The 12,277-nt window shown below is 48.0% G+C and overlaps 1 protein-coding gene across 1 annotated transcript in view; it reads left to right on the forward strand.

Moving 5' to 3' along the window:
* The first annotated feature begins 3,095 nt into the window (after positions 1-3,095).
* Positions 3,096-12,277, forward strand: part of NDRG3 (NDRG family member 3) — a 60,794-nt gene continuing 51,612 nt past the window's right edge. The window contains exon 1 of the mRNA XM_082065832.1: positions 3,096-3,188. The gene's annotated coding sequence lies outside the window, so the exon portion shown is untranslated. The remainder of the gene's footprint in view (positions 3,189-12,277) is intronic.

Genomic DNA, 12,277 nt, shown 5'->3' on the forward strand with positions numbered 1-12,277 from the left:
AAAAGGCTTTTTTTAAATTTAAGGCCTTTTTGCATGCTAGAGAATGTCACCCATATGCTAATTGGGGTATTAACTCTGGTCTACTAGATACATTCTCCAAGAAGCCCTGTTGTGGTTTATCTTGCAGACAGTGATAACTGGGATGCGATATTATTATACTTAAACTGAACTGAGAATGGGGAAGTAACGATGCCGTTTTCAACTCTTTCTCCAAAAATCTCCTTCTGAAATTCATGGCTCATTTTCAAATCTCATCTGAGATGGTTTGGTCTGGAGTCACTGGTGTCTCCTCGCCCAGTACTGCGAGCTGCAGGCAGGGGACATCGCCCTGCGCACCCCGACTAAACCCCTCGTGCTTCTCCCCAGCAGCACGGCCGGGACACCCCAGGGTGCTGCCACCCATGGCCCTGGCGAGGCGGGCGCTGAGCAGAGCGGCCGGGAGGGGACACAGGGCTCAGCTCTGTGTGCTGGGACCCGGCTGGACCCCTGTCCTCACTCACTGGGACCTCCAGCCTCTCTGCCACACCACTTTCCCCTCTATAAAATCATCATGACTCATCCCTATTTTACCATATTTTTTCCATATTTCTAGCAGTTCCATTCTTTGGTATAGCTTCCATACATTTGCCTGATAGAGACACTGAACTTGATCAATGGTTTGTAATTCCCCAAATCAATTTAAAAAGTGGAATCATATTTGCCATGTCCCATTCCTCTCATATCCAGGACATTTCGTTTTATGGTTTCGTAAGCAGGTAGATGACTAATTTCTTGTTTAGTCTACAACACAGGAGCAAATATGATCTAGTGCTAGCTATTTCTTCTTATGAGCAATTTATCTTGAGTTTTCTTCTACTTCAGTTTGAAACAGATTTTCTGGCTGACTCATTCCCAGTAAAGAAAAATCTCATCCAGGGAATAGCCTGAAGCTGTTCTGTGGTAAAAAGCAATGCAAAGGCTTCAGCTGGCTTCTCAAAAACCTTTCCAGTTTTCTCTCAGTGTGAACCTCCATGCATTTGGACAGTGAACAGACAGAAATGGGGGTCGTCTTGACCTTGGGCCTCACAGAGAAGTTCATCACCACACCCGTGTCCAGCTGCTCCTCCCAGGGTCTGCCTCTGCCCCTGCTGGCACCCGGCTGGGCAGAATGCCTGGGAGCATCATCCCACCTGGGAGCATCATCCCACCCCACCTGGGAGCATCACCCCACCTGGGAGCATCATCCCACCTGGGAGCATCATCCCACCCCACCTGGGAGCATCACCCCACCTGGGAGCATCATCCCACCTGGGAGCATCATCCCACCCCACCTGGGAGCATCACCCCACCTGGGAGCATCATCCCACCTGGGAGCATCATCCCACCCCACCTGGGAGCATCATCCCACCTGGGAGCATCATCCCATCCCACCTGGGAGCATCATCCCACCTGGGAGCATCATCCCACCCCACCTGGGAGCATCACCCCACCTGGGAGCATCATCCCACCCCACCTGGGAGCATCATCCCACCCCACCTGGGAGCATCACCCCACCTGGGAGCATCATCCCTCCACCCTGCGTGTCCAGAAAGCCACCACTGCCCACAGCTGCCTGCGCCAGTGCCAGTTCCAGCCCAGGGAGGACCAGGACAGCTGCTGCCCAGCTGGGTTAGACATGGGATCTGTCACGCGGGTGTCCTGTAGACAAGCAAGTGGTGTGCTGGGACCGAGTGGCACTAGTGTCTGAGCTTCAGGAGCTCAAATACAAGCTCTGTTTTAGAAGCATTTCGTCAGTTCCTTATTACACTGCACCACGCATTTTCTTACAGGCTGTCTTCTATCGCTCATGTTTTAATTCGCTGATTATTTTACACACCTCCATGTAGGGCTGGGTGACCCCAGTGGCAGGATGGTCCAGTGCTCTGCTGTCTTTTCTACTGGGAACACACTCGGGAACAGTTCACCCATGTACTGTCTCGGGTCTGCCTCCCCTCCTCCGTTCCTATTCATTAACAGCCTTTATTTAAGAACAGAGTTAGAAGCAGCGTGTAGGACCACTGGATGGCACCAGAAACCAGAGTATGGACTAAGTTTGGGCAATACCTTGTTTTTAGTGGTTTGGGAGAGTGCCCTACCCAGGGTAAAGTGAGAAGTGCTGGGGGTGTCACACTATCCTGGGAAATGTTTCCACCTGGAGAGGCTCCTAATGAGGGGAAAAAAGACCGCAGGAGGCAGAGGACAGCACGGGCAGTCCAGAGGGTGCTGCGAGGGGTTTGCTGTGCGTTCCATGGGCCCCTCAGTGGCAGAGCCTGGCCCAGGCTGCCCAGGGGGGTTGTGGAGTCTCCTTCTGTGCAGACATTCCAACCCGCCTGGACACCTTCCTGTGTAACCTCATCTGGGTGTTCCTGCTCCATGGGGGGATTGCACTGGATGAGCTTTCCAGGGCCCTTCAACCCCTGACATCCTGGGATTCCGTCTGGCTGCCCGCGTGGCAGTGGAGTCCGGCAGCGGGGACAGACACAGGTATGACCTTGACCTTGGGGAGGGCTCCCCCAGCACTCACACTTCCACATTGCCAGAACCTGTAGCGGGGGAAGAAACGGCGCATTTGTCTGGCCTGTTGAGAATTTAGTGTTACCTGTGGAGGGGGGAGAAAAAACCCCAACCAACACCACAAAACCGCCACCAACAAAACCACACAGGAGGCGTTCCAGGCTCCGTGGACAGCGCCAGCGCGCTGTGTGAGCCGCACCTGGCCTGTCTCAGGGGCTGGTGACCCCGGTTCCAGCGCCCTGGGCTGAGTTGCTGCCCCGCCCTGGCTGTGACCGGGGTGTGTGGTCGGGGCTTTGCTGGCAGCGCGTTCTCTCCTGCTCGGAGCTTTCCGGTGATCGCTGTGAGAGCGGAGAGAGGCCGCAGGGCAGAGCCGGGCCCGCACGCGTTCCGCGCCAGAGCCGCGGGCAGGCCGGCCCGCTGGGGCTGCTGCGGCGGCAGAGCCCGGGCCGGCCCAGCGCTCCGGACCGTACGCGGGGCCAGAGGAACAACCCCCAAGATGGCGGTCGCTCACCGCACCCCCCCCCCCCCCGCCATCTTGTCTGTAGTCCCGACCCCGGCGCGGCCCGTGCGCAGGCGCGGTCCCGCGGCGCAGCGCGCACGCGCAGGGTCCCGCACATGCCGCGGCGGCCGGAGCTGCTGAGGTACCTGCGGTCCAGGTGAGCCCCGCCGCGGCCCCGGCCGCCCGCGGACACCGCGGGCCGGCCCCGCGCGTCCTCCGCGCCCAGCGGGCGCCGCCGCGGCGGCACCGAGGCGCTCGGCCGCCGTTGGGCGGCAGGTGCCACACGGCGGCTCTGCGGGAGCCGGTGCGGCGGCCGCGCCCGCGGGCACCGTCTGTCCTGCCCAGCGCAGCGGCCGCTCCCGCCGCTCCCGGGCGGTCACCCCGCGGGGCTCCCGGGGCTGCTCCCGGGCCGGTCCCGCCGAGGCGGTCGCTGCTCAGAGGACGGGACCGCTCGCTCGGAGCTGGTGAGGGAAATAATCCCTCGTCATGCCGGGCTGCGCGGGGAAAAGGAGAAATGCCTCGAAACTGCCCGTGGGTTTGTTGCGGAGATGTTTTTCATGTCAATAAGGAACTGGAGGGCTCTGGGCTCTCTGCTTGCTCTCGTTTGTAGCTTTTCTTTCTGGTATTCAGATCTCGGCATTCTCAGTTGTATTATTTATTTTGGACAAGGAAGATGGTGTTTTTCTTTAATTTGGTACAGTCTTGTTACTATGTGGATAGGAAGGGAATAGTCTGTAAAACTTTTTTTTTTTGCTTGCATCATTAGGCCAATGTCTGCTGCTATTTTGTATTTAATGTAAGTTACACAGAGTAATTCAAAACGTTGTCGCAAAGTCAGGTGCTTTTACTATCTTAAAAATGATCATTATGAGTGTGTCGCAGAGACGCGGCGTTCCAGGACAAGTGAGGGGCCGTGGTGGCTCCGGGAAGGGCCGGGGCTGGCTCGGCCTTGGGCTGCGGCGCTGCCGGGGACCTGGGGTCACAGCCCGTGTTTGGTTCCTCTGGAGGCCAAGGAATCTGGAACCGGTGTGTGATGAGGTTGTGACACGGTGAGGTCATAGCGTGTGGGTCACCGTCAAAGTTTGTAGCGGAACTGGGGTGACTCAGTGGCCTGTGTTCGCTCCAGTCCAGTGGGAGTGGAGCATCTCCCGTGTGAGGAAAGGCTGAGGGAGCTGGGGCTCTGGAGCTGGACAAGAGGAGACTGAGGGGGGACTCATTCCTGGGGATCAATATGGAAAGGGGGAGTGTCAGGAGGATGGAGCCAGGCTCTTCTGGTGACAACCAGTGACAGGACAAGGGGCAATGGGTGCAAACTGGAACACAGGAGGTTCCACTTAAATATGAGAAGAAACTTGTTCCCGGTGAGGGTGGCAGAGCCTGGCCCAGGCTGCCCAGGGGGGTTGTGGAGTCTCCTTCTGTGCAGACATTCCAACCCGCCTGGACACCTTCCTGTGTAACCTCATCTGGGTGTTCCTGCTCCATGGGGGGATTGCACTGGATGAGCTTTCCAGGGCCCTTCAACCCCTGACATTCTGGGATTCTGTGTTTACTCTGGAGAATAGGAAAGGTCTGACAAATGTCAGGCTGTTGCATCTGGGAAACCCAGAAGAGTTTCTGTGCTTGAATACTGAGGTGATGAGAAGATGGGAGTTACAAACTGAGAAGAATCCACTCGTGCTTCCTGTGTCAGGCGTGCTTGTGAGTCTCCCATGTTCAGACAGGAGGACTTGGGGGCTTCTGCCTTTTCTGTAGAAACAAGAGGACAACAGTCTTCCAAATCCTGGAGCGTGTCAAACCGTGGTTAGCACCAGTGTATCAGTCTGTGGTGAAGAGTAAAAAGGTAATGTAAATTCTAAGAGCTGAGTTTAAAATCAGTGTGGAGCTTATCTAGCATAATAATTTCCTTGTATCAGGGGAGCGGAGCTTCCCAACTGTGTGTCTCACTGAACTGGGGACACACTCCTGAAGAAGAAGGACAGTCGCTAGGGTTCATGTGGATTATTGACCTGTGGAGAGGGCTCAGGACTGGCAAAGACTGTTCCAATTTCAGTTATTTATTTGGGATTTTGAAACATGGCTTATGTGGCACACGAGGCACTGAAATTTGTCTTGAGGGCAGAAACTTAGTGTGGACTGTACTTATATTGAGATGTTTGCAAATGTAAAAGCTGGAAATGTTCTAAAATGAAAATTATACAACTGCTGGAAGCAGCATTACTGGAGGCTGTAGTTGTATTCCTAGCTATTCATTTGGTATCCAAGGTTAAAAACTACTTGAAATTAACAAACCTGTTTAATTTGCATTTTCATAATCTCAGATCACCTTCAGAAATCTTTGTTGTGGTTCAACCAGGACAGTCCCCCAGTGCTTCTGTTTGCAGCTCATAGTTCACACTGATCATACATGACAGGATCTTAAGTGTTTTTCATTGGAAAACATAAGTGTAGGGGTACCTTTAAATTTCAGAGGCTTTATTACATACAACATATATTTTGGTTCCTTAAAGATATACTAGGAAATTTTCCTAAAAATGCTTCTAGGACAGTTTTCTTAAACATTACTGTGTTGTATGCTCAAGGTAGATGTTAGAGCAAAGTAGTAACATATAAGTACGGTATTTTCTGTAAGAAACTCAAAAAATTGTGGTCATAATATAGTCTAAGCACAAAAATTTAAAAAAAAATAGCAGAAAGCAAATCAGCTTAAAATTTTGGGGGCATTTGGGTCTTCATGTGTAACAGAATAGGGATTTTAATTTTTAATTATTTAATTGTCATTCTCACAAACAATAGCTCAGCTGAATTACCACCACTGCTGCTTCCTGGAAAAAGGTAAAGCCAAGCGCACGGTGAGTTCTATTTCTGTAGCGTAACCCTCCGTTATCGGGGTTTATCTTGGGCTCATCGCTTGTCAGCTGGGTCTGGGATACAAATAAACGTGTCTCTGCTGTGCACGACTCTTAAGCTCCATGTTGGACAGTTGCGCAGTACTGGTTAAGACTATTTGTGTCCGTAATTATTACAGCCTGGCTTAATCTACAGTAGCTAAAGGAGAACAGAGGAGTGTTTTGCAGCTTTTTCTCTGTGCAGTATTGAAGAAAATGTTCCTGATATTTGTCTTGATGCATCTCAGTGGTCTCATTTTAATGTGAATGTGTTTTGGGGGGAATAATAAAATTCTGTGTTGCTTTTCCCAGGGAATTCTCAGTATTCTGGCCAGATTAGGTCAGCTATTAAGCAAAGCAGTTGTAATTTGGTCCTGACGTGGGATGGACTGGGTGCTTGTGCCTTCTACTGTGCAAATTTGAGTTGATAAGAAATTCTAATAATCTTGCTTGGTCTTCAGTTCTGTTCTCATAAATTCTGAATTGTAAATGGGACTTGCTAGATTTTTAATAGTATATTCTTATTGATCATTCACCTTTTTGTGTCTGGTCATATCGTCTTGGCTTCTGTGACTGATGTAGCACAATTTAATGTAGTAATCAAATTGATGCCATGGGAAGGAATAGCTTTGTTTTCATTTGGCTGTCGTTCTCACCAGACTTGGATGAGTTTCTGTATTTACAACGGGTTTTAGTTTGCTGGAGGGGTGTTCCTTACTTTATATAGTATAAATATAGTAGAAGTTATAAATGTGATGTTTAATTTTAAAGTAACCTTTACTATTCGTTCTTGTATAAACCAGACTGTCTTTGTAATTACCAGATGGATTAAAAATGTGAAACTGGCCCTTTTTTTTTTCCCACTAGAGCTGGAATTGTAGCTGTTTGCTCTGTATTTGAACAGAGGATATATGCAATATGCTGCTTCCTTTTTGTCTGTATTTTGTGATGAAGCTGTGTGTTACATCTTAGACTGATCTGGCTGGCAAGCAAAAGGACTTATCTTATTCTTGCCCTGTTTTCTGCCATCTCCAGCATTTACTGGGCGTTCTCCGGACCAGTTCAGTTTGCTAAATAAGCAGGGCACTAATCCAGCCTCTGTGTCCTCATCTCCCCAGACGATCAGCGTTTGCCAGGTGAGCAAGTTGAGTGAGTTCAAAGAAGGGCTGAGGAGTACTGGAGACGGAATTGATTTTTGTGGTGTAAGAACAGCCATAAAATTGGGTGGAACCATCTTAGTCCACTGTTCTTTCCTGACAGTGACCAAAAAGAGAAGAGCGTAAGATCAGGGCAAATTATATAAACCTTTATCTGATCGCTTTCTTGTCTCTTCTCAGCTGTAGGATGTCGAGAGGTAGATGTTATTTGCTTTTATTTTGTTCACGGTTAATGTATTTTTCTTCTGTGAACTTGCCCATGTCTCTGGTCCATTTAAATGTAGAGCACTGACACGTCCCAGGGGAGACCTTCCAGAGCACAAAATAATGTTGTAGGTGCTGACTACCTCTGCTTGTTTTCTTTTGAACTTGACAGCAGCTAGCTTCATTTTATGTCTTGTAGCTTTTGTATTGTTTGGAAACAATGAACAACTGATCCCTGTTTACCTTCTCCATGCAACGATGATTTTATAGGCTTCTGTGATATGCCACTGCAGTAATCTCTGTTTCCAGGCAGAAGAACCCTAGCCTAATTGATTATTCCTCATTATTCATCTTTTCAAATCTTCTTTCCTTTTAAAAAATATTTTCCCCTTCCATTATGTCCTCTTGAAATGAAGGAACAGGTGCTGCATCCAGGATTTAAGCTGCAGACATTCTGTAGCTTTATATGGTTGTTTAATTACTAATCATTTCCTAACTTTATGTTTTTCTTTCTATGTTGAATGACTGTGAGCTGGTGCTTTTATCAGCCTGTCATGACTCCAGCAAGACTTTCTGAATATTAATCATGAGTTTAGAGCACATCACTCTATATGTGAAATTAGGATCATTTTTCTTTAAACTGCTGCTTTATTTGCTCTGAATTTCATCTGTTATTTTATTTCCCGATGATTCAGTCTCACAGGGTTTTTCTGCGGGTCTTCAGTCAGCCCTTCTTGTTACTGTCAGAAGAGCTTATATCCTTGGGAGACTTTGACTCCTCGCCCGTTTGCCCGGGTTGTTTGTGAACACAGCGGATAGAAGAGCACTGCAGAAGGCTCCTGGGCGTCTCCCTCCATCATATGTTCTCAGCTGGTTATTAGTCCAGGCGAGGGCTTTCCCATTTATCCTTCAGCTGCAGAGCCACCGAAGTTCACAGAATCATTTTAGTTGGCAGAGACCCTCAGGATCTTCAAGTCCAACCATAACCTAACCTAACTCTGGCACTAATCCATGTCCCTGAGAACCTTGTATAAACACCTTTTAAACCCCTGCAGGGATGGTGACTGCACCACTGCCCTGGGCAGCCTGTTCCAATGCCCCACAGCCCTTTCTGGGAAGAATTTTTTCCTAGTATCCAGTCTGAACCTCCCGTGGTGCAACTTGAGGCCGTTTCCTCTGGTCTTGTCACTTGCTACTTGGGAGCAGACAGGAGCTCCTGAGCATTCTGGTGCTGCTGTCCCCGCTGTACCCCTGGGTGTCACCGCTGTCCTCACAGCCCTGTCCTGTGGCCCCTCCAGCGGTGCTGCTGCGCGGGGACTGCCGGCTGCGAACAAGCCCAACAAATTACCAGTTAACGCTGATGTAGCGTCGCTGCGCTGCCGGTACACCAATGTGTGGATGTCCTCAGCACCAGGTCAGTGAGATCACTCTCTATTTCTGTGCTCGCTGCTGCTGGTTGAAATTGTGACGTTCCAGGCTCAGCCGTAGTGCAGACAGAGGCCGTGTCTGTGCACAGCCCTGCACTTCTTATTGCAAACTGGCAGCAAAACTTGATCCTGTAGTTAGATTAGTATCACTTGGTGTGTGAACTGCACCCAGGTACTAATTTGATTGATTTTGTGCCTGCTTCTTGGATGTTTTCACTGTACAACAATCTGACTGTGGGTTAATATCTGGAATTCCCTACACAAAGTGAAAAAGGAGGGGTTTTTTAGTACATTTATGTAAATTAACAGCAATCCAGTAACACTTTTTATCCTATATGTGGACTTTAATTTATTAGGAACAATTGCATCATAAATATTTTAAAAATATGTAACTGGAAATTCACAAATTTTGCTACTGATGCGCTGTAGCATTTTGTAAATGCTATAGTTATTTGGGATTGAGGTACATTTAGATTTCCTAAGTACAAAGAATATAGGTCTTTAATGAAGTTTCTGTTCACGAAATAGGCTTTTCAAGTATGTTCTTGAAAATGCGTATCCAGATTCACCAGTTCTGTTGTCACACATAATAAAAATTTTCTGCAGAGGGGTTTTTTGGGTTGTCCTTGTATGGAGTGCTGAGGTTTGATGCTTCTAACAGTTTCTTTTGGCTGTGGTAGACCTGAAATGTATTGCTTAGCCAATAAGGTCTGGTTTTTTTCAGTTTGCGCAGGCGTTTCTACCTTTGCATAAACAAAAAGAAAAACTTGATTTACATAATTATGTCTATATGACTTGGATTCGTGTATTTCCTTGCAGAGAAGGAGGGCTTGTGTGTGGCTTTGTGCTTTATTTTCCATATGGTACAAGGTGGGGGCTTGGGGAGTGGTTTAATCTGCTTTTCTGTGCCGCCAGGTCAGGTCCTGCATGGATTGTCTCTGCCATGGCTGGAGAATTAACGTGACGGTGTTGGGACTGTTGAGCAAGCACACGCTCATCAGTTGATAAAGAAGTGTTTTTAACCATTGTATGATATTCCACCTTTGCTATTTTGCTCATGTAGTTCCTTCTCACGTGGTTTTCGTCAAAGAAATAGCCCTTGTTACAAATTCAACTTCTTTTTCTCTTCAGCTTGGATGAAGAGGTTACCCAATATATTTCTTACAGTCCTCAGGAAAGCCAGGGAAGATTTGTTTCTCATCTCACAGTGCAGTTGAGCTTTATCCATGGGCTGACAGAGGGCACAGGGCTTAGTGAAGATCTGCACATGGGTAGCTCAGCCATAGAACAAAATTATGCTTTCATCACATGTTAAGAAAAATAGTTAATTGGAAACATTCATTATTGGAAAAAAAGAGTCAGTAAGAGACCTCGTATGCCCTAAGTGTTTTTGGTTGCTTCTAGCAGTAAACGGATGGAACACCCAGCAGGTATTGCATCCAATTGATATTTGGCTAATCAGTCAAATAATTTGCCAGATCCCCTGGCAGCGAGTGGCCCCTCAGTTCTGTCCCCACCCGGGTGAGTGCGGTTGTGCTGCTGGGAGCTCTGGGGAAAACCTGGGAGCTGCAGGAAGAACATCGCTTCAAAGGGACACGTGTTATTCTTCAGCATTTTACACGCTATGATACCTACCTAAATTAAATGCTGTAGCTGCTGGTATGGTGTTGGAAGAAACAAATGGGACGAGGAGTTGTTCAGAAGGTTGTCCATGAAGGTGTCTCCTTGCTGAGACCTTGCGCTCGCTTGTGTCTGCGAGTGCTGGGTCCTTGTCTTGTCTCTCTGGCTACAGCTGCCACATTTGTCACTTTGTGGTGTTTGGTGCCATACCCATTCCTACTGTGTCATATCATCAAATGATTATGATCAAGGAGCCAGTATAGAGTAATCTAGGACTGTCAACTGTAATATGTCAGTTACTGGCCTATCATCATGAAGATTTCAACACAAAGTTCTAAATTGCAAAAAGGGCTGGAATTTTCCAGCAGGGGTGAATGGAAAAGCACAGAGGAGGTTGTGGCTTTGTACAAAAGAGTTAATGAAGAAGTTCCAATCGGCTCGCCTCCAGGAAAAAATTCAAGCGATTTGGGGTTTTGGAGAGCTAAGTGTCTTTTTTTTTCTAAACTTGGACTAAAATGCCACAAACAACACATAGTTCCAGTCCTGCTCCCAGTGATGCTGCAGGAAGCACCCAGTGCTTGTGTGATCTCTCTGCCTCACAAAAGGTTCTCCCTGATCTCTTCAGCAACATTCCAGATCTTAGAAAATATAAACTGTTTGCATTTCTCCTGGTTTCTACACCCAAAAGGGTTACTTCTGTGCAATTGCTGATTGTGGTGCTTGCAGCTGGAGCTTCAGCTTCTCTTTAAAAAGGGAGCCAATGGGGCTTAAAGCTGGGTCGATCTTGTTGTCCTTTAGCTCAGGTTGTTAATTGTATTTGAATATATGCTTGTCTGGATGCATTGCACATAGTATGAGGATATGTGTCCAGACTGCTTTGTGCCGGTAGTTGCTGATTTTTCTGTGGACGTGTGATTCCTGCTCGGAGGTGTTACTGTTGGCAGCCTCCCTGTCACTCAGCCGGTGTTCAGGTTTCCACCCAAACCTGTAGGGAAGTCAGAGGCCTTTGCTGACCTGATTTCTTTGGGCAGTATCTGGTTCTTCTGAACTTCTGTGGTGGAGATGTGAGGATAAGGAGCACCATCCCCCTCCCAAAATGTCTTACCTTCTGAAATAACTGTACTTTGGTGGGTGACCTGACTGGGTATGGATGCACTCAGCCTTTCTGGCCCCTCTCCAGCATGAGATGTTGATGGAGACATCTTGCTCCCTTTTTACTAAATCTTTTTTTGCTGGGTTGGGTTTGGTTTTGGGGATTTTTTTTTTGTTTCATGCACACTGAATATGAATCGATACATTTTGTGTGATGTGTACTCCCATGTTGTCTTCACGGATTCATTGCAGATGCACAGGAATGTTGGCTATGACTCTCCTATTTCGGGTGGCCTGGCAGGTGCTGTTCTAGGGGATTACTGGCTTCACAGCTCCTGTGTCCAGGTGTTTCAGCCCTTTGCCACCCGGAGGCCACAGCTCCAGCACTGACTGACCGGTCACTGGAGCAGAGAGACCATCGGGCTCTTCTGACAGTCATTCCACTTACACTGGGAGAAATGGCTTTTATTGTTATGCCTGATAGTGATTGGCTAAAAGAAGTGTTTTCAAGGGTAATTTTAGGCCACTGTAATTATGCATATGCTGCTATACTCACCGGTATAAAAATGTCTTTAAAACAATTTGCAGAGCCCACTATTTGGTTAGTCAGGAGGGGGGTCCTGTGTCTACATGAACGTGTTCCATTTTCGGTGGTATTCTTAAGCATTAGAGAATATTTCCTCACCGATCACAGTTTTTCTTGGCAATGCAGCGACCCTTAAAGACTTCTTAGAAATCTGTCATCCTGCTGGTTTTTTTTTTTATTAACTGTGATATCCCAAAGGGAGAAGAACCCCTGGTGGTGCCAAAGGGTGTGTGTATGTAGCATCCTCGGCTTCCCGTCCTGGGAGCTGCTTTGCT

Source organism: Streptopelia decaocto, assembly GCF_964273445.1.
Source record: "Streptopelia decaocto genome assembly, chromosome: 14".
Classification (NCBI taxonomy): domain Eukaryota; kingdom Metazoa; phylum Chordata; class Aves; order Columbiformes; family Columbidae; genus Streptopelia; species Streptopelia decaocto.